This window comes from Oryctolagus cuniculus, chromosome 5, assembly GCF_964237555.1.
Source record: "Oryctolagus cuniculus chromosome 5, mOryCun1.1, whole genome shotgun sequence".
NCBI classification, from domain to species: domain Eukaryota; kingdom Metazoa; phylum Chordata; class Mammalia; order Lagomorpha; family Leporidae; genus Oryctolagus; species Oryctolagus cuniculus.
In genome coordinates, this window is record NC_091436.1 from 163,675,310 (window position 1) to 163,701,345 (window position 26,036).

General features: G+C 51.4%; 1 long non-coding RNA gene across 3 annotated transcripts in view; it reads left to right on the forward strand.

Annotated features, from left to right (window-relative positions):
* The window catches only part of LOC138849838 (uncharacterized), a 171,779-nt gene that overhangs the window by 107,272 nt on the left and 38,471 nt on the right, over nucleotides 1-26,036 (forward strand). For 2 of the 3 annotated variants that reach the window (XR_011389057.1, XR_011389058.1), the window contains one exon: nucleotides 1,460-11,501. The exons of the other annotated variant lie outside the window; for it this stretch is intronic. This is a non-coding gene — a long non-coding RNA (uncharacterized lncRNA). Of the gene's footprint in view, nucleotides 1-1,459; nucleotides 11,502-26,036 lie in introns of those variants that run through there. 3 annotated transcript variants of the gene reach the window in all.

Consider the following 26,036-nt stretch of genomic DNA (forward strand, 5'->3'; position numbering starts at 1 on the left):
TCTCCCCAGAGTGTCTCACTCTCACGGGCTGAATGGATTTGACGACAACATGGTGGTCTCAGGGTTTCAAAAGGGAGAGAGACAGAGAAGCAGCTTCAAACCTCTGTAAGGTCTTGGCTTTGTAATCCATCCCATGCCACTTCTGCCCAATTCTACTGCTCCATCTGGATTCAGGGGTGGAGAGATAGATCCCAGGTCTTGATGGAAGGAGAGACGGCATCCTTCTCATTGCAAATGGATTTAGGTACAGGGAACGGTGACTCACTGTGGGCTGTTATTTACAGCCCCCTACTGCACTTGTTGCCAGGATGTGGATGTAGTGTCTAGAACTCAAGAAGCTGTTGTGACCCGGCTATGGACCATGTGCCGGGAATGTTGGAGCAAGCATGCGGAAGGACCCTGAGCCCCTGGCAACTTGGCGAAGCCTCCCTGTGAACCGTGGCCTGTCTGCCTCCTGCTTGGCTTTCTGTGAGAGGTCGATAAACTCCCCTGGTGGACTCTCTGTCACTTGCAGCCAAGTCTAGTCCTAGCTTACTCAACACCTCTTAAGTTTTCAGCTCTACTTACAGTTTCAGGGTTGGAGAGGAGGGGAGGAATCCTAATTCTTGGGATGCAATTTCCTGTCCCATTTGGCTCACCTGCAGAAAACAAAGGAAGGTGAGCAGGAGGAACATGGGACAGGAAAACGTGGGCATTCTGCGTCTGAAGCGTTGCTTTTTCCCGTGTCGGTCAATGTAATCTCTACACCCAGCCTAGGGAAGAGCCCCAGAGCCGCAGTGGCGGGTCCAGGGACATTCCAGGCAGACCGAGCAAACCAGACTTGCCCAGGCGTAGACTTGGGGATGAGTGGCTCATTGGCTGTGGCGGGACGCGGGCCTGCTCCCTGAGATAATGATAAGCTGTGTATCTCAGATCCCGTCTGGAACCCATTTTTAGCTTTATGCTAGAGAGCGGTGATTTTGAGTGGGTCCCTATTAGCTCATGTGTTCTGCATGTGCACAGGGTGGGTTTTGAGAGAGGCCCACCAGCTTCTCTCCTCCCCGTTCTCCCCCCTTCAAGTTTTATGGTGGGCTTTGGGCTTTATTTATGACATGTCACATGCAGAAACACAGCAGGGCCCTGTCCAGAGACCACATGGCATCCTATCATTTTACATATTCCCCACTCGTAATTAGTTTAGGCTGTTGTAAGTTTGCATTTTTTTTCTTATAATGACATAGTACACACAAAGTGTTAACAAGAAACAGAAATCCTCCCCTCTACCTCCGTCCCACTCCTGCCCCCAGCTCCTCGCCATCACCTCCCTCTGCCCCCGTGAGAGGCACCCTGGTAGCACATCAATCCTGAGATCCTTCTCACATCAGGGACAAACAGATCCAGAATAGCTGGCAGCTTCAGTCACCCTAAGAGGCCAAGGGACCTTGAACGCTTATCTCACTTCAGTCTCTCCTCCCCGCAGAGTGGCACACAAACAACCCTGGACACAGAGAAGCCATCTATCAACCGTGAAGGGCGCGCCACAGCTACAGCAGATGGGGTGACCTTGCTCTGTTGCTCATCTCTGAGTTTGGAGCCCTCCCCGCCAGGGAATCTGTGCAGAGTGTCCAGGACCTCCAGCAGTGTAGGGTCTGTGCGGGTCACCCAGACCCTGCCTCTGCCTTCAGATGCTGCCTCTTGTGGATGCTTGCCTTGCCACTAGCTCTCCCGTGCTGGGGAGGCCACACACGGGACAGGCAGGACACACAACAGAGGTACAGTCTGGTTAAGAAAGAAAACGTACACAGGTCGGTTTTTTCCCCAGGGGTCTTGGTTTAGAAGACACATCTGCATATATTGGGCACAAATACACATGCTGAGTTCAGCAGTCTATTTCCAAATGAAGGCCCATGGGAGAACCTCGTTTATACCACTGTAACTTACTGTCTCCTTGGATCCATGTCAGCGGCTGCGTTATTAATGGACTGGCTTCACCCAATTTGGTCTCCACTTCCTAGAATTTGTTCTAGTTTTTAAGAAACGCTTGCTAAATATCACCACTGTTTGTTGTGAAACCCAGCGGCTAAGGACATCCACAGGCCTCTTGAGGACTGGTGATCATTGTTAGGTACTGTCTGTAGACAGTGTTGGGGTCTGTGGCAATGCCCCTCCCCCAAAAAAGCCCTCTGACAAAGATTAGTTACTAAGTTGGGCCTTTAACTGCAGCATACAAATTATTGTGCTTCGGTTTATCCAGAAAAACTATACAGATTATATCTGTATAAAAATACTTTACCCCAAGTACTAGAACGTGCACTGCACTTATTCTCAGGTGCCGTGTTAAGGATATGGATCACTAGCAAGGGACAATGTTATCAAATCCAGCAGCGCAGTTGTGTGTGAACGTGGGCAGGCTGTGTGACGTCCCTGAGCCCCAGTTTCTTCCTCTGGAAATTATACCATCTCAAGCATTTATCAATGATCCTTATGATTTTTGCCTTATCCTCATGTCACCTACATCACTTTCTTCACATTTTCTATAATTTAATCAGTCTTAAATGGGCATTATTTGCCTTAGCTTAGTACTAAGCAAAAGTCTCTGTGAAACAGGTTTGATGTTCCTGTGGTTTTATTGTACATTAAAATAAGCACACTAATCTTTAAAACATTTTTAAAGATGTTCCTCTCTATGCACCTGCAATGTTCCCCGGCACTGCACTTGGAGAACATGATTAAGTGAATAACAGTTTGAAAGGCCCATAGCACAGGTGGTGGCTGTAGCACCCTCCTGCATGCTCCCTTCTTCACAGGAGTAGAATGTTCACCTTCTCCTGGGGGACAGCTGAAAGCTGACATTGCCCAGGACTCCTTGCAGCTAGATGGAACCATGTAACTAGGTTTTGGACTGTGTTTAGACAAAGTGAAATATTGAATGAGATTTCTAAGAAGCCCCCTAGGAAAGAGAAGTCATGTATCCTGCAGCTTCCTCCATTCTGCTTCCTCAGACATGGATGGACTGGTGGCCAACTTGAACCATGAAGACAAGGGCCGTGGAAGGAGCCACGTTCTTGATAACTCTACAGGCTGCCCTGGTAGTCCAGGACTACCTAGGTAGACTTCTTTTATATGCGGGAGCGTTAGCTTTCTCCGTTAAGGAGAGAGAATCCCTTCCCTGGTCGTCTGTCCCTTGCAGTTGAGTGTGATCTTGAGTGCACTGTTGTGCGTGTAGCGGGGTGAGTGTCCAAGGTGACCTGGGCAAGTCATACCAAGGAGAACTCATTGTTAGGTCCGCACAAGCAAAGTCAAGTTGGAAACTTAAAATTGGCCTTGGTGGGAGTATTTATGGCAATTGTGACTTATACATTGGAGCGCCCCCCCCCCCCCCCCCCCGCCCAAAGAGATCCAGTTACCGAGCGTTTATCACCACATCACTCAGGAGATGAAAGGACTTGGTCCACCGAAGTTTGATGATGTGATGAGGTGGTCTGACTTCTTTTGTTCGCGGCTTATTCCCACCGAAGTCAGGGACTGTATGAAGTTGAGGCTTCCTGGTTGTCTATCTCTGACCTGGAGTGGAGGAAGCTTGATTATTTCTTGGAGGTCTGTAGGTAGAAAGAATGAAGCCTGCCTCCCCCTTGCTTTAGGGGTGATGATTAGGGAAGACAGAATAAAAGAGCATTTTGACTTTGTTACCAGATGCTAAAAACATTGAGGCTGACATACATGTGAGTATAATTTAGCTAATTAACCAACGTTCCTCTTTTCCTCAAAGTTGGATGAGGAGGTGGGTGTTGTGGCACAGCAGTTGGGGTGCCTCCAGCCCATATAGGAGGGCCTGGCTAGGAGTCCTGTTTTTACTTCTGGTCCAGCTTCCTTTTGGGAGACAACATGTGATGGCTCAGGTGCTTGGGTCCCTACCGCAGTCACGTGGGCGATCTGAATGGAATTCCTGGCTCCTGGCTTCTGCCTGGTCTAGCTTCAGCTGTTGCAGGCATTTGGAAGGTGAATCAGTAGATAGAAGCTCTCTCTCTTTCTTTCTCTTTCTCTCTCTCTCTCTGCCTTTCAAATAAATTAATAAAATTTTAAAAATAATAAATAAAAGGCAGATGAAGTGACTTGGCAATGGACATGCACAGATTTGGAATTTCTTGCTATATCACAATTATGAAGGCACTTCAAAAAGTTCATGGAAAAAGGAAATCCATGAGTAGTGTTTTTCATAACATGTATTTTCATGAGCTCCTTGAAGATGCCTCATATGCATGGATTCAAAATTTTTTGTATCAAAATAATCTTTTAATTTCATTTTCACGAACTGTTAGAAGAACCCTTGGGTATTTGAACAAAACAAACTGCATATTGATTTTAGCATAAATGTGAACACTTCCCATCAATGAAGCGAATGAGTTTAGCTTTTCCAGGGCCAAAGCTCAGCCTCAGTTACTCTTTTTCTGACCTTTTTTATTCAGAGAGAGAATCACTGTTACCTGTTGATGGTTTCCTTTGCTGTCTTTCTGTTCAGTTAATGCTCACACGTATTTCACTTTGTCCCAGGGAGCAAGACTCGTGTTTTAGTGAACCTTCATGGGAAAGCAGAGACTCTGATGTGAATGAGCTGTGTTTAGCTTCTGGCTTCTGTGTGTTCACAGCTCCACAACTTAGAGCAAGGGACCGGACTCCTGCAGTACCGTGGGGAGCTTAAGGACGCTATGCAGTTTTATGATTCTTTGAACACCAGGTAATGTGCTTACACAAGTGAAGGCGACAGTGACGTCACTCGGTGACATCATCTCCTGAGACTACAGTCACACACGTGGTCTGCCATGACCGGGATGCTGGTACGTGGCACGGGGCTTTATTAGTTGCTGCATAACAAACAACCCTGAAACATAGTGGCTTAAAACAAACAAAAATGCAGTATTTCCTGTGCTTCTGGGGCTTGGCTGGTGGAGTTTTTGTCTTTTCCTGGGCTCCCGCATGCCACTGCATTTCCTGATGACTGAGATGGAACTGCCTGCTCACAGGGCCTTGGTTTTCCTCCGCGCGGCCCCTCTGTGTAGCCTCAGCTTCCTTATTGTGTGGCAGCCTCAGAGCTGCAGGAGGGAGACAGCAGAGCTGCTGGCCTGCTTCCAGTCTGGGCTCAGGAGTCCACTTCTGCTGCAGTGTGTGGGCCAAGCCAGTCACAGAGCCAGCCTGGTGCACAAGGAAGAGAAATAGCCCTCATCCCTGGATGGGAGGAACCACCTGCGGGTCAGGAATGAGATGGATTTTTGGTGGCTGCAGTCTTAGGCCATCAACCATAACCTCTCTCAATTTCAGAAAACATAAGAAATAAAGTCTGGGACCCTAATATAAACTGCATTCATTAAATAGCTGCTCAGTAAATGGCAGCTCCCCTCTTCCTCTCCCGCTTTGTGTAATTCTGCCTTTCAAATACAATTTAAAAAAGAACAGAAATATTGAGAGTCCAGGTTGTGGGCTTACTTGGGAGTATCCAAGGCTGGGGCAGACATAAGGGGTGGAGAGGAAGCTCTGATCAGGGTTTGGAGGGTGCTCAGTGTGCGGGAGCCAGTAGAAAGGGGGTCCCTGCTAGGGCTGAGATGGGCCTGCTGAGTATCTTCCGCTTCCTTCTGATCTTCAAGAAGTAAAACTAAGTTCACCATCACCCATGTCTTCCTTAGGGCCATGATGTGTGAGTGAGTGTGTGTGTGTGTGTGTGTGTGTGTGTGATTTTGTCTCCCAAGGGACATTTGCTGATGTCTGGAGGTGTTTTTGGTAGTCACAGCTGAGCCGGCACACCCTGCATCTTAGTGGGCAGAGTTGGGATGTGCCAAACACCCTATCATGCCCAGAACAGCCTCCCACGGCAAAGAATCACCCGGCCCCGGGTGTTGGTAGTGCAAGGCTGGCACCCCAGGCTTTGGAAACACCCAGCCCCGGGTGTTGGTAGTGCAAGGCTGGCACCCCAGGCTTTGGAAGCACCCAGCCCCGGGTGTCGGTAGTGCAAGGCTGGCACCCCAGGCTTTGGAAGCACCCAGCCCCGGGTGTCGGTAGTGCAAGGCTGGCACCCCAGGCTTTGGAAGCACCCAGCCCCGGGTGTCGGTAGTGCAAGGCTGGCACCCCAGGCTTTGGAATCACCCAGCCCCGGGTGTCGGTGGTGCAGGGCTGGCACTCCAGGCTTTGGAAGCACCCAGCCCCGGGTGTCGGTGGTGCAAGGCTGGCACTCCAGGCTTTGGAAGCACCCGGCCCCGGGTGTCGGTAGTGCAAGGCTGGCACCCCAGGCTTTGGGGCTCTTGTGATTTCTGAGGGGGAAAGAGAAGTTCAACGCCTTCCCCCATTAAATGCAGCAGTTCCCGGTGGTTTCAAAACTCCTTTCACAAGACAGAAGTTTTTCCTAGCAGAAGTGGAGTAAATGTCTTCTCAGAGATTCCACAGCGTGGGCAAGTGCACGCATGCATTGTGGTTAAAGGGGGATAGAAAGACGGAAGGGCATGATTCAGAGTGACATAGAGTAAGATAATAGTAAGAATTTAACAAGAGCTAATGTTTATTAAGGCCTTACTGCATGTCAGGCCCTGGGCTGGACATGGCATGTGTGTCCCTGATGTTAGACAGCTGGGGGCCAACGTGCACCAGCCTACAGGTCACACTACTCGACAATATTTACATCCCCCTTGCTTCTCCTTCGTGGGAACTCCTGCGTGTCCTGGCTGCACAGCTCCACTCTGCACAGGGTATTGGAGTGGGACTTGCATCTCTTCTGCTTGCTGTTTTTTTTTTTTTTGACAACTTCATTGACCTACAACTTGCATACCGTACAAGTCACCCATTTCGAGTGTGCCTTTCAAGGGGTTATAATTATTAGCCTATTTGCAGAGTTGTGAAACCATCATCACGATAAATTGTATGGTATTTCCATCTCCCTAAAATAAAAAATCAGTGTGATTCTAACTGTGAGGCCTTCTGGAAGAGGCACAACCGTAGACACAGTAAGAAGAGTGGTTGTTCGGGGTTAGGAGGGAGGGAGGGACGCAAGCGTGGAGCACACGGCTGCGCTGTATGATGGTGCAATGCCAGGCCCTGCCATCACGCATTTGTCCAAACCCCCAGGATGTGCGACACCAAGAGTGAGCCCCGATGTGAACTCTGGGCTTTGATGACGTTGTGTCAAGGTTGTTCATCAGCTACAGCCAGTGCACCGCGGCATGTCAGGGCGGGGGTGTTGATCATGGGAAGGGCTGTGCCGGGGCGGGGGTGTTGATCATGGGAAGGGCTGTGCCTGTGTAGGGGTGGGGCATATGCAGAGACTCTCTGTAACTGCCTCTTAGTCTGAGAGCCCGAGATCACTCTAAGGATAGTTTTTAGGGGAGGGCACTTGGTGCAGTGGCTAAGAGACCACTTGGTGCCCACATCCCATGTCAGAGTGACTTGGGATCATGTCCCAGCTCTGCTCCTGATCCTTGCTTTGTGCTCATGTGTACTCTGGGAGGCAGTGGGTGATGGCTCAAGTGGGGCTCTGCCCCCAATGGGGGAGACCTGGATTGAGTTTCTATCCCAGCTTCAGCCTAGCCCAGCCCTGGCTGTTGTGAGCATTTCGGGAGTAAACCAGTAGATAGGAGATTTGTCTTTTATATCTCTCTGCTTTTCAAAAAAAAAAAAAAAAAAAAAGAAAAGAAAAAAAAGTCTTTTTTTTTTAAAAAAGAACAGCAATCTAATACTTACTAGCAGTCGCTCCCATTCCCTTCTGCCCCAGCCCTCAGCAGTCACTAATTACTCTGTCTCTATCGATTTTATCTATTCTAGGTGTTCCACATAAATGGATCGCACAGAATACAGGTTTTGTGTGGCTTTCACTTAACAAGTGTTTTCAAGGTTCATCCTCGTTATGGTGGGTTCCAGTGTTGCTTTTTTTTTTTTTTTTAAGATTTATTTACTTGTTTGAAAGGCAAAATGATAGAGACAGGGGGAGAAGGAGAGACACAGAGAGAGAGAGAGATCTTTCGTCTGCTGGTTCCCTCCCCAAAATTCTGCAACAGCCAGGGCTGAGGCAGGCTGAAGCCAAAAGCCAGGAGCTTCTTCTACAAGTCTCCCAAGTGTGGCAGGGCCCAAGCCCTTGGGCCATTTTCCAGTGCTTTCCCAGGTGCATTAGCAGGGAGCTGGATCAGAAGTGGAGCATCCAGGACACAAACCGGTACCACATGGGTGGCTTAATCCACTACACCACAGTGCCAGCCCCACTTTCTTTTTTTCTTGCTTGTTTGCCAAATGAAAGTACCTTATACAGATATAGCATGTTTTATTTATCCCTTTGTCAATGGATGAACATTTGGGTTGTTTTCACTTTTTTGCCATAAAGTTGCTCTGAGCATTTATGTTTCTGTGTGGACAAATGTTCCATTTATTTTGGATATACCTACAAGTGGAACTGCAAGGTCCTATGAATTAACCTTCTAAAGAACAAGCTGACTGATTTCTCAAGTGACTATACCATTTCAGATTCCCTCCAGCAACATATAAGTGTTCCACTATCTGCAAATCCCCACCAACACTTGTTATTATCTGCCTTTTCTTTTCTTTCTTTTTTCTTTCAGATTTATTTATTATTATTATTTTTTGAAAGTCAGAGTTACAGAGAGAAGAGGGAGAGGGAGAGGGAGGGAGGGAGCGAGCAGCGAGCAGCCTGGACTTGAACCAGAGTCCATGTGAGATGCCAGCATTGCATGTGGTGGCTTTACCTACTGTACCACAATACCAGCACCTTTAGTACTTCTTGTTATTTCTTCTTCTTCTTTTTTTTTAAAGATTTATGTATTTATTTGAAATTCAGAGTTACACAGAGAGAGGAGAGGGAGAGGGAGAGGGGGAGAGAGAGAGAGAGAGAGAGAGGTCTTCCATCTGATGGTTCACTCCCCAATTGGCCACAACAGCCAGAACTGCGCTGATCTGAAGCCAGGAGCCAGGAGCTTCCTCCAGGTTTCCACTGTGGGTGCAGGGGCCCAAGAACTTGGGCCATCTTCTACTGCTTTCCCAGGCCATAGCAGAGAGCTGGATGGGAAGTGGAGCAGCCGGATCTCAAACCAGCACCCATATGGGATGCTGGCACTTCAGGCCAGGGCGTTAACCTGCTGTGCCACAGCGCCGGCCCCTCTTGTTACTTCTTAATATATTAATTTAAAAAAGTGCTCAGTTCTTAATCTGACATCTCACCTCTGTGTCTTTCTAAAATTTATTTTTTAATTTTTTTGAAAGGAAGAGGGACAATGAGAGAGAAATCATCCATATGTTGGTTCACTCCCCAAGTGGCTGTGGCAGTGCTGGGCCACGGCAAACCAGGAGCCTGGAGCTCCATCTGGGTCTCCCCTGTGTAAGCATTTAGGCCATCTTCTGCTGCCTTCCCAGGCAAGGAGTTGACACAGAAGCAGAGCAGCTGAGATTTGAACGGGCACTGTGATATGTGATCCGGCATTGCAGGTGGTGGGTTAACCCACTGCTTGCTGATGCTGTCCCACCTCTTGGGTCTGCATCTCTGGAGAGAGAAACTCTGTACACACAGCATAGCAAATGACTTAAAATTAAGTGCTGCTTCCTTCAAAGTTGCCCAGCCATTGCAGACAGGGAGACTTTGTCACTGACAGGGTTCCTCTTCCTTCCTTCTTCCTCTGTGGTCCTTCATGGCTGGGCCCTTCCCCACACTCTAGGATTCATGATTCTTCCTGCTCTATGAAGCAGAGCCACCTAGATCCTCAGTCTCAACCCTCACCGACAGCAGCCTTGCCTCCACACTGTCTTTCTACAACCAAGATATTCTATGCACTGTTGAGCTAGGTCATTTTTTAAAGAGGGATCCATCACTAATTCTCTCTCCAGCCACCCCACCACCACCAAGAAAATTCTGTACAACCAAAAGCAAAAAAGAGAACGAGCACATGACTCAATGTCTCACTCCCTAACAGAGTTGTAGAGTGAAGGAAAAAAAAAAATCCCTTGTCTTATTCCAGGCCGCTCCCTAAAAGTAGCCACGAGAAACTATGCGTAGGTGTTTTCCGTGATGTTCAAGCACTTATATAAGTAGACATGTGTGTGTGTCATGCATCGTCCTGAACATTGGGCTGACACCTCTGTTTGCTCTGAGTAGTGGCTTAGGGGCATATTCACAGTGGCCCAGGTGGCCCCTGGAATGCATTTATTATAAATTACTTGTCCATTTCCTAGTGATGGAAACTTAGCTTGTTTCAAAGCCATGTTGTGGTAAAATCCTTGGACAGGGGGATTCACCCACTGTGACCCTACTAATGGACTCCTCCTTACATTTTGCCTTCAAGGTCTACTGCTTGCCTTGCCATAGTTCCAGCCCTAGTACCTGCTGGGCTTCATTTTCTCTTAAAAATATGTGGACTGGGGCCTGTGCTGTGGTGCAGCAGGTTAAGCCACAGCCTGAAACACCAGTGGCCCATATCAGAGCACTGGTTTGAGTCCCGGTTGCTCCACTTCTGATCCAGCTCCCTGTTAACATGCCTGGGTAAGCAGTGGAAGCTGGCCCACTACAACCCCATGAGGGGGACCCAAATGGAATTCCAGGCTCTTGGTATTGGCATGGCCCAGACTTGGCTCTTGGGGCCATTTGGAGAGTGAAGCAGTGGATGGAAGATATCTCTCTGTCTCTCCCACTCCCTCTATTGCTCTTCCTTTCAAATAAATAAGTTTAAAAAAAATACATAGACTAAGTAGAGTCCTAATCTCCCACTGAGCTATCCTTATTTATTTATTTATTTATTTATCTATTTATCCTTTCCCCCACTGAATCAAAATGAAACATTATTCTATGTTAAATTCTTATATGCGCTTGGTTTTCTTTTCTGGATTCTCATTTTGTCCCATTAATTTTTACTAGGTGAGAGTCATATTGTTTTGATTACAGTAATTTTACAGTAAGTGTTAATATATAGCAGCCCTAATCTTTTTTTTTAAAAAAAATCTTGGCAATTATTGAACATTTATTTTTTGATATAAATTTTAGAATAATTTTTGACCAGTTCCAGCAGTTTTTAGACCTACATATTTGTATCTATTTATTTTAAAGGCAGAGAGAGACAGACAGGAAGGCAGGATAGACAGAGAGCTTCTACCCACACAACACTGATCTACGCTGAAGCTGGGAGCCCCGGGCTCCTTCCAGATCTCCCCCATAGGGGTTAGGGACCCAACCACTGTGCCATCACCATCCTCCCAGTGCATACATTAGTAAGAAGCTGCAATTGGAAGCAGAGCTGAGACTCCAATCCAGACACATGTCTCTGGTCGAGTCTTAGCTGGCAGACCGAACACTCATCTGCTGAAACCCTTAAAAGTGTCTTAGCTCAGGCTGCTGTAACAGAAAACTGCAGACCAGGTGGCTTCAACAGCAGACATTTCTTTCTTATGGGTCTGTAAACTGGGACGTCCAAGGTCAAGGTGCTAGATGGTGTGGTGTCTGGTAAGGGTTTCCCGGGGACAGTCTTCTCTAGGGTCAACAGAATGGGAATCGAGAGTCGGCTGTTGTATGGTTCTTTTTTTTTTTTTTTTTTTTTTTTTTTTTTTGACAGGCAGAGTGGACAGTGAGAGAGAGAGAGACAGAGAGAAAGGTCTTCCTTTGCCGTTGGTTCACCCTCTAATGGCCACCGCGGCTGGCACGCTGCGGCCGGCGCACCGCACTGATCCGAAGGCAGGAGCCAGGTGCTTCTCCTGGTCTCCCATGGGGTGCAGGGCCCAAGCACTTGGGCCATCCTCCACTGCACTCCCTGGCCACAGCAGAGAGCTGGCCTGGAAGAGGGGCAACCGGGACAGAATCCAGCGCCCCAACCGGGACTAGAACCCGGTGTGCTGGCGCCGCAAGGCGGAGGATTAGCCTAGTGAGCTGCAGCGCCGGCCTGTTGTATGGTTCTTATAAGAGCAGTGATTCCATTCATGAGGGCCCCACCCCATGACCTCATCACCTGCCGAAGTCCCCGGGTTTTTAACACATGGATTTGAGGGGAAGGATACAGGCACTCAGCTCGTAGCAAAAGTCATGGATCCTCTTGTTTCATCCTGGTGAGGTCGGTCCTGCAGATGAGGAAGCGAATGCTCAGGAAAGTAAGCTACAGGACAGAAAAAGAAAGTACAGAAGAAGGCGTTTGGCTCCAGAGCAAGCTGTCAGACACGCTGAAGTACGGTGGCAACAATACGTGCATGTCACAGGCTCTCAGACCGACTCACGGTATCAGAATCCCTTTATGTGCCAGGACGGCCTGTGCCACAGCACCCCAGACTCCATCACCGCACCAGGCAAGGACCTCCTGCAGTGGAGCAGACACAGCCCCCGGCAAGCTCGGCTCCTGTGACGTTCAGGGCCCTGATGGCCAGAACCTGGGACCCTGGCACATAGATCCAGGAACAAAGAGGTGGAAGTAGGCACAGCCCCACCATCCCTCCTGGTGACTCACGGCGGGATTTTGTGCCCTTGCACCTGCAATTGAGGGTGGTCCGCAGCGTTGAGGTCCTGGTGACAGTGAGGGCACCATCAAACTCTTAAGTCCCAGGACATCTTGGACGTGTGTCCAACAGTCGGTGGCAGTGGTGCGTGGCCCTGATCAGCAGGAACAGCGAGAGCTCCCCTGGCACTGTGGACAGCAGGGTGTTGTGTGGAGCCCTGTCTCCCCTTGCAACTGTGAACAGGCGCCCCCAGCAACTCCAGGCTGGAGTGGGTCTCGGGAGCCCACACCCCACCAGGTAAGCCAGCAGGACCTGCCAAAGGTGAGTGCGGAGGGTGAGGGGAACTCTAGCAGGGGACGGGAGGAGGGAGAAGAGGCACGCGAGCTGGGCTCTAAGATCAACGGCAGCTTCGGGGGCTACATTTTGTCCTGTTAATCGCTTTCTGCTGAGGGAGACAGGTGGGCCGGGCTGTGGAGGAGCTGCTGCCTGGCGCTGAGGGCAGCAGCACACACGTGGCATGTTGTGGGTTGATTCGTGTCACTTGTGTCCCCCTCAAAGGCGTGTGTTAAAGTCCTCACCCCCGGGACATCAGATGTGACTGTGTTTTGAGATGGGGTCTTGAGTAATTCGGGGTGGATGAGCTCATAAGGGTGGACCTGATCGCGTACGATTTGCATAAGTAGAGGAGAAAGGGACACAGACGTGGAGACACAGGGAGACGAAGCCATCCACAGGCAGCACCTTCGTCTGGGTCTCGCAGACCCCACAGCTTCGAGGAAACCGAGTTGTGGTGCTCACGCTGCCCCGTGTGTGTCACTTCCTTACTGCCGTCCTAGCAAGCCGGTGCGTGACACAGGAGGCGGGCTGTGGTGCCCAGGCCTGCAGCTGCAGGCAGAGTAGCCCCCCTGCCCCGCGTGCCCTGCTCGGAAATCCATCACGTGGCTGCCGGTGCGCAAGGCCGCCATGAGTGCAGCAGGGAGATGGAGGCCGACAGCCGCGGCTCCGGTGCTCTGTCCGCAAGGCTGAAACGGCACTGCAGCATAGGGTCCTTCTTCTCTCCCCTGTGCTGCGGGTCTGGCCTGCTTTGTGGCCATCCGGCTCCCCCAGCCTCTTCTAGTCCCCTCTCCTTCTCCTGTCCCGGCTGCCCCTGGAGAGATCTCCTGGGCAATCCGCTCTCTCCGTGAACTCCCTCCTGGTCCCCATTTCACGGGTGAGAAAAGTGAGGCCCACTCCACAGGGTTCTGAGTCCCTTCTCCGCCTCCATGTACCTGCGAGGAGGGGAGGCACTTTCAGAAGCAGGCTGTGTTGATTCAAATTGTGTGTTATAATCAACTCGGTGAAAAAGACGCTTTTGGGAAGTTGATTTTACATAGTTAAGTTTATATCACCCGTTTCTTATTCATTCTCTCCTTGGCACTCACATAGTATTTTACCTATTTTAGGATTTATTTATTTGAAAGGCAAAGTGATGGAAAAAGAGAGAGAGAGAGAATCTTCCATCCAATAGTTCACTCGCTGTAGGTGGCTTCAACAGCCAGGTCTGGGTCAGGCCAAAGCCAGGAGCCAGGACCTCCATCCGGGTCTCCCATGTGGGTGCAGGGGCCCAAGCTCTTGGGGTATCCTGGGACAGGAACCAGGGCTCTGATACGGGATGTTGGCATTGCAAGCAGCAGCTTAACCCGCTGTACCACACCTGCCCCTACTTGTCTAATTTACTGCCTCTCACATAATTACTGAATGAAATAATGGGCTCAGAATGTACCGTCCTGACTGCTCCCAAAGTCGGATAGCAGAGGTCAAGGAAAATGTCTCCCAGCTTTTCATTTATCTTGCTGTATAGTTCAGTGCTTGCTGACTTCTCCGTAAGGTCTTCTACACCGGAAGCTCCACGAGCAGATTAGAGTGACCAGTGAGTGAGCGAGCGAGTGAAGGGGACGTCCAGGCTCATCCTTGTTTGGGTTTCGATGGGTCGGGCTGGACTATGAACACGTGGCTCTCCTTGCTCTGCTCCTCCATGGCTGATTTTAGAGAGGTGGGAGCAGCTGTCCAGCGGGGCCAGCATTTGGATTGTTGTCAGTGATTGAGGTAGCAGATAACCAAGGCTAAGTTCAAAGTCCCGTGTGAATGAGGGTGAGTCAGCAGCAAGGCAGGAGCCGAGTGTTAAGTGGGGCAATCATCCAGTTCAACCGTTAGGACGGGATCAGAACATCATTATACTCTAGGGAAAAAAGAAAAAGTCACAGAAGGCTGCCCCGGCTCAGCGCTGCCAGCCAGACAGGGCTGCAAGCTGAGGATTTCAACAGCTGCGTCTTTGCTGAGAAGGCTACACTTGGAGCCCGGGCGCCAAGGCCAAGCTAGAAAGGAGGGAGATGCGTTCATCCGCAGGAGTGATCGGCTTCCCAAGGAGCCAAGCTCAGACCTTGGGGGGCGAATTACAGACCCCGGCCCAGGAAGTGCCGGCGAAGATCCTGGAGCAGAGGCCTGGGCTGCCCCAGGCCTGGAGCCCACTCCCTCACCTCCCAGCTGGTTGAAAGGAAGGAAATCCTTTCCTGCTCCGTCCTGGGGGGCAGGGCCCCTGCCCCTTCTCTCACTTGCTCAGAGCAGTGGGAACCGTTCAGGGCCTTGCGGAGCCTGGGGCTCCAACACTGCTGTTATTGAACAACCTGGCTTTGCCTGCCTGTGGGCGCTTAGTGAAGTCCCAGGGTGCCAGGTGCACAGTACTAGCTTTCAGTGAGGTCCTGTAGGTCCAAGGTGATACAGACGTTTCCGCCGTGTTAAACACCTCTCTCTTTTTCAACTCCCCCCCTCCTTTTTTTTAGTAAAAAAGATTTTATTTATTTATTTGAAAAATGGAATCACAGAGAGAGGGAGAAACAGAAAGGTCTTCCATCCGCTAGTTTACTCCCCAAATGGCTGTAACAGCCGGAGCTGAGCCGATCCAAAGTCAGAAGCCAGGAACTTTTTCCAGGTCTCCCACACAGGTGCAGGGGCCCAAGGACTTGGGCCATCTTCTACTGCTTTCTCAGGCCATAGCAGAGAGCTGGATCGGAAGTGGAGCAGCCAAGACATGAACCGGCTCCCATATGGGATGCTGGCACTGCAGGTGGGGGTTTAGCCCACTGTGCCACAGCACTGGCCTCTTTTTCAACTTCTTTAAAAAAAATGAAAGCTTACTTTTCAGATTTCAAAACAATATATGTTAATGTTACAGTTTTTGTGATTAAATAATATTTTTGAATTTTGAATGTTTTATTATTTATTTCTAACCCAAGTGGGTATCTTCTTCTTCTTCTTCTTTGTTTTTTTTTTGTTTGTTTGTTTGTTTTTTGACAGGCAGAGTTAGACAGTGAGAGAGAGAGAGAGAGAGAAAGGTCTTCCTTCCATTGGTTCATCCCCCAAATGGCTATGGCTGGCGTGCTGTGCTGGTCCGAAGCCAGGAGCCAGGCACTTCTCCTGGTCTCCCATGTGGGTGCAGGGCCCAAGCACCTGGGCCATCCTCCACTGCCTTCCCGGGCCACAGCAGAGAGCTGGACTGGAAGAGGAGCAACCGGGACAGGACCAGCGCCCCAATTGGGACTAGAACCCAGAGTGCTGGCGCCGTAGGCGGAGGATTAACCAAGTGAGCCGCGGCGCCGGCCCCACGTGGGTACCTTAACCGCCAGGCCAAATGCCCACTTCTAGAAGATGTTTTAGATGGGAGAATTTAAGAGGCATGAAGGGAAATTGCAGGTCCATTCATTCAGTGTGCTCGCTCGCCCATTCATGGGATTGAGTGTTCGTTGGATGGGAGTTCCAGGCGGAGGTAGAGCCAGTGGTCGGTCTTCAAGAAGGAAAACGTGGAAACAGCAGCCAAGTCACAATTCTCCTCGAAGAGTTTTCCAGCAATCACATGGTTGATTGCACCTGCTCCTTCCCATGCTTGGCTCTGAGAACCTGAGATGTGCCTCTTCTAAGTTGAGATGGACTGTAATTGTACACAGGATTCTGAGGACTTGCCCTGAAGAAAAGACACAGGGACCGGCATCGTGGTGCAGTGGGTTGAGCTGCTACCTGCACCGCCGGCATCCTATATGAGCACCAGTTTGAATCCCAGCTGCTCCACTTCCAGTCAAGCTCCCTGCTAATGTGCCTGGGAAAGCAGCAGAGAAAGGCCCAAGTGTGTGGGCCTGTCCACCCAAGTGGGAGACCCAGATGAAGCTCCTGACTCCTGTCTTCAGCCTGGTCCAGCCGTGGCTATTGCAGCCATTTGGGGAGTGAAGCAGCAGGTGAAAGATCTCTCTCTCTCTCTCTCTCTCTCTCTCTCTCTCTCTGCAGCTTTGCCTTTCAAACAAACAAATAAATAAAATTTTAAAAAAAGAACTTAAAATATATCACTAATAATTTTTAATATTGATTACATGCATATTTATTTTTATTTGAAAGGGAGTGGGGAGGGAGAGAGAGGAAGAGAGAGACAGAGACAGAGAGACAGAGAGATCTTTGATCTGCTGGTTCACTTCCCAAATGCCTACAAAAACCAGGCCTGGATCAGGTCAAAACCAGGAACCAGGAACTCAGGCTGAGTCTCCCATGTGGGTGGCAGGCACCCAAGTACTCGAGCCATCATCTGCTGCCTCCCAGGATGCTCTTCAGCAGGGAAGCTGGGTCTAGAACCAGGCACTCTGATACAGGGTATGAGTGTCCCACGCAGCAGCTAACTGTTGCACCACGTGCCGGCCCCAATTATATGTCTAAATAATCTTGGTTACAGCGGGCTACAGAAAACATATTACGGACCTCAAATTTTCCCTGTGTTCACATTTCTGCTAATGTGGCTATAGAAAAGCTACAGTCCGTTCCACGGCTGTCGGGCAGAGGTGCGTCGGCCCCGGGAGCTCTTTCCTGTCTCCAGTTGCCTGCGGACTCCTTAGGAAATAAGCTCTCCATGTTTAAAGCCGACACCAAATGCTGTGTGCCAGGGAGCTGTGAGGAAGATCTCAGCTGACAGCCTGCAGTTGCCCCCCAGAAGGTAAAATGTGAGAAGGCACCAGGCACACACGTACAGGAACTGCAGACAGAGGCAGGGGGCTGCGGCTCAAAGAAGTCTGGGGAGAGCGGGACAAGGACTGCCCCCAGAGCAGGAACTTCAAGTCTTAGTGTCCCTTCTGCCACTTAGAGGAAGAACTGAGAACAAACAGGGAGTGGCTTTGCATGGGTCGTGGGGGCGGAGGGAGCACGTGAGGATGGGACTTTCTAGTTCAGCTTTTACAAGGGAAGCATAGATTTCCCTGAATATCATGTCCCTGAATGCCTTGGACCCTGGAGCACACCAGTGTTTAGGGAATGCGCTAAAAACGTAAAATCAGGCAGAGAAAGCCCCTTGCAGAAGCCCCTGCTGGGGCCGACCTGGGCCGTGAGTTATGGCCTCTGGGTCTCAAGGCTGTCTCTACCAAGAGCCTGTGTGCAGAATGAACCCCAGGGGGACTTGGCCAAGGCACAGTTAGCAGAGGCCCTCGGGATTATGTTCCTGGAGCCTGGGGGACCCCCTCCCCTACAAGGCGGGGCGTTGGGGCAGCCTGCAGGGGGAGCAGTGCATTCTCTCTGGGGCCTCACTTTGGAGCGGTCATCAGAGACGTGGGATTATTTAATCACAGGAGGTGATCTCTGGGGCATCTGATCTGACACGTGCACACGTAGGGAAGTCGGCACCAGGGCTGGAAGTGCAAGGTCACGCTTTAACCTTGGGTGACACCCATGGGATTTTTCCCTAGGAAAGAGTCTGGGTCCTTATCTCGAGAGGCCCCAGTGCTGCTTCCTCGCCCTGGCTATAAATGCTGAGACTCCGTCAGTCAGCACGCGCACGCCGCCCGGCAGGAGCACTCGGCCGCCATTGCTTCCTGTCCGGCAGCAACAGGAGGCCTGCCCTGAGTCATGTGAAATTCCACGGCCCTTTCAACACCCTCCTGCTTCCTGGGGCGGTGCTGTAGGGACTCGAGCTAATTCCTAATAGGAGCTGGCCTATCACTCTTCACAGATAGAACCCGAAGATGACCGAGACGGATCATCCACTACAGATTCTCAGTGGAAACACTGTGGAGAGCTCTGGAGTGTGGTGGAAGGACTACAGGAATAAAAAGGATTTTTTTTTAATCAAAGGACAATTTTATGCTTAAATGCAGACCTTTTAGATAAGTTCAAAATTCAGAGGATAACCTGTGGCCTGTTTTTCTTCTGTCACAGCTACTAATCTTTTTTTTTTTTTTTTAATTTGCTTATTTATTTGAAAGGCAGAGTTGCAGAGTGAGAGAGGGCTTCCATCATCTGCTTTACACCCCAAATGGCTGGAACGTCCAGAGCTGGGCTGTGCAGAAGCCAGGAGCTGGGAAGTCCATTACAGTCGCCACATTGGGTGGCAGGGGGCTAAGCACTTGGACCCTCTCTGCCTCCTTCCCTGGAGCAGGGAGCTGGATCCGCAGCGATTCAGCTGGGACTTGCACCTCAAACCAACGCTGGTAATGAGGGATGCTGCTGGCGAGGCAGGCGGTGACTTAGCCCACTGCGCCGCCAGGCCAGCCCCGCCCCAGCTCTTCTTGATCTTGCCTGGTTCAGGAGTCGACCCGAGATTCTGCTGGGCCTGCTCACAGCTCCCTGGACCCCGTTTGTGTGCCACTCGATGTTTGGATGTAGGGCTGTATGTCTTAATTGCTTGACCTTTTCCCTGGTTGTCACTCATAATCCATCCTCGTCGGCTCATCCCCATATGTTCCCTTGACATTTCTCGGACTGGTTCAGGCCCTGGAGCCAGACGGTGGGGTTCAAGTCTCACTATGTGACCTTGGGCAAGTTTGGCAGTGTCTAAGCCTCATCTGCTAAAGAGGCCTAACAATGGTGCCAGCTCCCAGGGCTGGGTGAGGATGGAGAGAGATTATTCACATAATGCCCTCATCCCGGACTGGCACTCTGTGAATCACGGCTATGTTTATTATCTGGTCCCTGCCAACCTCACTGTGGTTTCAGGCAGAGTGATGTCCTAGGAGCCCCAGTGCCAGCATCCCTGGGAGCCGGTGTGAAATGCAAATCCTCAGACCCACGCAATCAGAGTCTGTGGGTCGGGGACCGGAAGAAGGGCAGCCTGTGCCGACAGGCTGTCCAGGAGACTGGATGCACAGTCAGGTGCAGGAGGCCTGGGCAGCCAGCCTGCCACCTCTCGGTGATCTGCACTTGGGTGCACACCTGGCTTTTCCGTCCTGCCCCACCTCATTCCTGGGAACGGTCCGGCTGCAGGTGTGGGAAGAAATTGAGGTGGATTCTGGGAAAGTGCTGTTGACTCAGTACTTCCGGACGCACAGACCAAGGGTGTGGCGGGCTTTGGCCCATCCCTGTCCCATGCGCAGCAGCCAGCAGAGACTGGAATCAAGAGGAATTTCTGAGTATGCCCACAGGAAGCCAAGGAGAGTCCAGTGGGGCCCCTGGGTGCGGGCAGGGAGGAGGGCCCAGATCCCTGGATGAATGGAGGCAAATCAGTTCTCAGAATGCAAATTTGCCAGCTCCCACCTCCCAGGTCTGCAACTCTCCCCCTCTTTCCGCCCCACCCAGTCCTCAGCCACCTGGAGAGGCTCCGCGCCTCCCAGCTGCCGTGCTTGCTCCAGGGCTCCAGGAAGGCGCCCACCCCAGCCCACCCCCACCCCACCGCTCCTCCCTCCGTCACCAGCCCCTGGGGTCCCAGTGAATGAGCAGGTCTGCACCTTTGCCTCACCTGGGACCTGGCGAGTGCCCTCAGGCTGGGCCTTTACCCCTTCTGCAGCCACTGTGAACCAAGTGTGTCCGGGTAGGAGCTGGGAGACAGCTGGGAGTGTTGTGTACGGTTTTACGCCAGGCTCTTATCTCACACATAGACAAGCATTCTAAGTGCAGACATGTGCAAGGTGCAGGCAGTGGTAACGTTTCTTCCAACGCTGAGAAAGTGACCACACGTTCATGCAAGAGCAGGGGCCACCCCACACAGAGAAACACCCATCAGGAGTGGGCGGTGGGCCAGAGGATTGCCCAGAGGGACGGGGGCGGGGGAGGAGAGAGAGGGGACACCTGTGCACAGCTCCAGCTGTGGTCCCTGGCAAGAGAACAGAGAGTTTCTCCCGATGTTGGCCCCTTTAATGAGGTGGGGGTGGTGCCTCCACAGTTCCACACAGAACTTCACATCCCTGTTTTCACGGCCTCCTCCCTTAGCTCCTGGATGCGGCAGGTGCATCCCAGGGAAGGAGGCATTTTGATTGACCAGTGGGAAGACAGAACTACATGGGGGTGGGGCTTGTAGGCACTTCCAGCTCAGGCAGACCTAGGCAGTTGCCTATCCCAAGTCAAGAGCAAGGCAGCCAAGGAGCCTAGCTGAGACCCCTAGTCCAGGCTGGCATCACCTGTCAGAGTTTGCGTGTGCCTGCCCTCCATCCCTATGGTCCACTGCTTAGAAGTCCCCCAGAGACCACTGAAGACACCAAAGCACTTGACTTCCTCCAGCAGGTCCTCTACCAGCTTCTGGTCACACTTGGAACAGGCTGCACCTTCCCGTCCCTGACCTCTCCGTGTCTGCACGCTCACTCTACGGGCCTTTGCCAGCTCTCTGCTCTCAGCCTCCCTCCGCACTCTCCCAGGGCCCTTGCCTGTGTCCACTCCTGGGAGGTCTTGCTCCCCTGCAAAAGGCTGGCCCCTCCCTGGTCCCTCACCCATCACCCCGTCTCCCACTCTGCTGCTGCTCTCTTAAGTATCCACGATGGCTGGAAGTTGTATTCCGTTGCTCTTACATTGCATGGGCATGTGTTAGCTTGCTTCTGTCAGTCTTCTAGGACTTAGAAGTTTCATGGAGGCAGGAACTCTGTGGCTCGTTCACCCGCTTGTCTCCAGGGCTTAGAATGTGGCTGGCAACCATGAGGAACTCCATAAGGATTTGTTGAATGGATGAATGAATGACAAGTGATTGCATTTGGAGTTTAAACAATTGGTCCTGAGGTTAATTCTCCCCCACCCCACCCACCCTGCTCCTCCAGTTGAGACAGAAGCTTTGGAAATGTCTGGTGGGTTAAAACCACCGCTTGCGATTCTAATGACATGGCAGAGTTCTGGTTGGAGTCCCAGCTGCTCCACTTCTGATCTAGCCCCCTCCTAATGTGCCTGGGAGGCAGCAGAAGATGGCCCAAGGACATGGGCCCCTGCCACCCAGGATGGAGCTCCTGGCTCCTGGCTTCAGCCTGGCCCAGCCCTGACTGTTGTGGCCATTTGGGGAGTGACCCAGCAGATGGAAGATCTCTCTCTCTCTCTCTCTCGCGCGTGCGCACTGTCATTCTGCCTTTCAAATAAATAAATAAATCTTTAAAAAGGGAAGAGGTCAGGACTCTTAAAGAAGCACATACAACGAAGCGGTGCTAGGGCTGGAGTCCCAATCTTCTCGTTCAGTTCTAAGCCTTCCCACTGGAGAAGACACACACACACACACACACACACACACGATAAACTGTGACGCTCAGGACTGAGGAGTCATTCGGGGTCAATTACTGAATCCTAATGGTGCCTGTTGGCCTTTTTAGAAGAGCTTCAGGACCTCAGGAAATGCTAGAGTATTGTAAGTAGATTCAATGGAAATGAGCGATTGGGGATATTAAACACTTACTGATAATTTTCTTATCATAAAATACTTCTTTTTTTAAAAAAGCATTTGTTTATTTATTTGAAAGTCAGAGTTACACAGAGAGAGAAGAGGTAGAGAGAGAGGTCTTCCATCTGCTGGTTCACTCCCCAATTGGCTGCGACGGCCGGAGCTGTGCCAATCCAAAGCCAGGAGCCAGGAGCTTCTTCCAGGTCTCCTATATGAGTGCAGAGGCTTAAGGACCTGGGCCATCTTCTACTGCTTTTCCAGGCCATAGCAGAGAGCTGGATCGGAAGAGGAGCAGCCGGGACTAGAACTGGTACCCATATGGGATGCTGGCACTGCAGATGGTGGCTTTACCCACTACGCCACAGTGCTGGTCCCCATAAAATACTTCTTTAAGAGGTTTCAAAAAGTTCTTTAAAACCCAGGCATTAGCACATAGTAGGTGCTATGTGCTAACAGTAGGTGCTATGTGCACATAGTAGGTGCAGAAAGCAACAGCTGACCTCAAGGGTGCTGAACCATTAAAGAAGCAATGATTGGGCAGGTGAGTTGGCTAGTATAATAAAGCACCAACGTTTTTTTTTTTGTTTTTTTTTTTTTTTGACAGGCAGAGTTAGACAGTGAGAGAGAGAGAGACAGAGAGAAAGGTCGTCCTTTTGCCGTTGGTTCACCCTCCAACGGCCGTCGCGGCCGGTGCGCTGTGGCCGGCGCACCGCGCTGATCCAAAGCCAGGAGCCAGGTGCTTCTCCTGGTCTCCCATGGGGTGCAGGGCCCTAGGACTTGGGCCATCCTCCACTGCACTCCCGGGCCACAGCAGAGAGCTGGCCTGGAAGAGGGGCAACTGGGACAGAATCCGGCGCCCCAACTGGGACTAGAACCCGGTGTGCTGGCGCCGCAAGGTGGAGGATTAGCCTAGTGAGCCGCGACACTGGCCTTATCACCAACATTGTTAATGCTAAAAATCAAAGCATAAATATGAGTCTTCCTGGGGCCGGTGCTGCGGTGCAGCTGGTACAGCTGTTGCCTGTGGTACTGGCATCCCATATGGGCGCCAGTTCTAGTCCCGGCTTCTCCTCTTCCGATCCAGCTCCCTGCTATGGCCTGAGAAAGCAGTAGAAGATGGCCCAGGTCCTTGGGCCCCTGGACCTATGTGGGAGACTCGGAAGAAACTCCTGGCTCCTGGCTTGGATCTGTGCAGCTCTGGCTGTTGCGGCCATCTGGGGAGTGAAGCAGTGGATGAAAGACCTCTCTGTTTCTCTCTGTGTCTGTCTCTGTCTCTGTCTCTCTCTCTTTCTCTCTCTCTCTGCCTCTCTGTAACTCTGCCTTTCAAATAAAATAAATATTTTTTTTTAAAAAAGAAGACAGTCTTCCTGATAGGAGATGTCTATGGATGAAAACATCTAAATGCACCTATATGTTATGCTAACTCCCCTTGAGGGCAGAGGAAGGGTGCACTAATCCACTTTCTGTTGCTATAACAAAATCCCGGAGGTTGGGTACTTCATAAGAAAAGAGGTTGGTTTAGCTTACACTTTCAGAGGCTGGAAGTTCAAGATCAGGTGACCCAGCTGTGTGGTCTCTTGTGATGGCCCCATGGCAGATAGCATCATTGAAGGAGAAGTTCTAACAATAATGAAAGAAAAGAAGCTCCCAGCCCTCCAAGAGGGGTCGCTGCAGGAGAGAGCCTTGGAGGGCTGGTCCTCTAGGAGCTCAGGGAGCGGTAGAAAGGGGACATTTCTCGTGACTGGTCCGTGAGACAGACGGCTTTCACTGGATGCAGTTGAGATTCAACAGAGACAACAGAAGACGTGAAACCTTCCCCCAGGACACAGGGAGTTCTGTTACCTAGGTCAGCTACAACAGCACAGAAAACCCTGGATTACACGGACTAGCACATGGCGGCACCGTCCTTCCAGGAGCCGGGGGCTTGACTTTTCTCAGGTGCTCCAAGACTCGGGGGGCCCCTGCTCCCTGTCTGCCTCTCTCAGCAGCACAGTGGCACGAGCGCTTGCAGACGCCATCCCACAGTGAGAGGAGGAGCCAGAGGGACCCACTGTAGACCGGAGTCCCTCCTGAGGGTGAGGGCTCCCAGTGACCTCATCACCTCCACTGGGCTCCACCTCTTAACGGGTCCACCACCTCCCTACATAGGCGCACGGGGGACCAAGCCCCCAGCACACGAACCTTTGGGGGACACATTGAGACCCTATCTGAACCGCAGCCCAGGGTCTCTGCCTGAAGTCAGAATAGAGGGAGCGATTCTGAGGCCCTAACGCCTGTTTCTGATTTTGGCTTGTGAGCCCGTGTTACTTTTCTCTCCCTTTCTTCTTGCACTTTTCTTCCCCTGTGACAGACATCGAATATGTTCCTTCTCCCCGCCTGCTGCTCTGACATCACCGAGGGAAATGCGAACACATTCTCCTGTCCTGTCAGCAGGTCCCGTGCCTGACAGATGTGAGCACCTAAGCGTCCCCGGGAGCCGCCCGGCAGGACTGTCCCTTAGCAGGGACAGCCGCGAGGGTCTGACTTCCCACTTGTGAGCCGAGGGATCTGGCACGTGAGCAACCGAGCGTGTCACGGAGACTGCGGGTGGGCTCCCCGTCCCCTTCATCTGTGCGGGGCCACCTGACGCTTTTTGAAAAGCAAGATTCTGAATTAAAGGAGGGAGATCCACTGAAAAAGGTGCTCTTTACGGAAGCAAGCTCGTGTCTAGGAAGCCTGTGTGTTAGACCAGGGTTCTTTTTTTTTTGACAGGCAGAGTTAGTGAGAGAAACAGAGAGAAAGGTCTTCCTTCTGTTGGTTCACCCCGCAAATGGCCGCTACGGCCAGCACACTGCACCGATCTGAAGCCAGGAACCAGGAGCCTTCTCCTGGTCTCCCATGGGGGTGCAGGGCCCAAGGACTTGGGCCATCCTCCACTGCACTCCCGGGCCACAGCAGAGAGCTGGACTGGAAGAGGAGCAACTGGGACAGAATCCGGTGCCCCGACCGGGGCTAGAACCCGGTGTGCCGGCGCCGCAGGCGGAGGATTAGCCTAGTGAGCCACGACGCTGGCCCTAGACCAGGGTTCTAACCCCAGCTCTGCCCTCGCAGGCTGTGTCATTTTGTCACCTTGGGCTATTCCAGATCTGAGGGATGAGAATGACAAATACTGCCTACACCTGCCTCCCCTCACTCCACCTGTTCATTGGTATTTGCTTATTTATTTATTTGAAAGGCAGAGTGAGTGACAGAGCTAGAGGGAGAGAGACATCTTCTGTGTGCTGGTTCACTTCCTAAAAGGTCATAAGTGCCAGGGTTGGGCCAAACTGAAGCAAGGAGCCTGAAGACTTCTTCTGGGTCTCCAAAGTGGTCGGCAGGGGCGTCTTCTGCTGTCTTCCCAGGCACATTAGCAGGGAGCTGGATCAGAAGTAGAGCAGCCAGCACGGGGACTGGTGTGTATATAAGATGCCGATGTTGCAGGTGGTGGCTTAACCTGCTGTACCTCCACACCGGGCTCCTGTTTATTGTTTACTGCTGGATTGCTGAAGCCTGGGATGGAACCGGGGATATAGTTGGTGCTTGATAGTATTTGTTGAATAAATGGACTTGTAGGTTTCTGCCCTCATTTCCAGCTGAAGAGGACAGAAGCGTGGTAGAAAGGACACAAGCTGGGCCCGTGTTGTGGCGCAGCAGGCTAAGCCATGGCTCAGGATGCTGGCGTCCCACGTCGGAACTCCAGTTTGAGTCCCGTCTTCTCCACTTCTAGTCCAGCTCCCTGTTCATACACCTGTGAGGCAGTGGAGGATCCTCAAGTTCACGGGTCCTTGAAACCCACGTGGGAGAGCCAAATGGAGTTCTGGGCTCCTGGCTTTGGGCTGGTGCTGCCCCAGCCTTTGTGGTCATCTGAGGCATGGTCTGGCAGATGGAAGCTCCTCCGTGTGTGTGTGTGTGTGTGTGTGTGTGTGTTTGTCTCCCCCTGTCTGTAACTCTATAGTTCAAATAATTA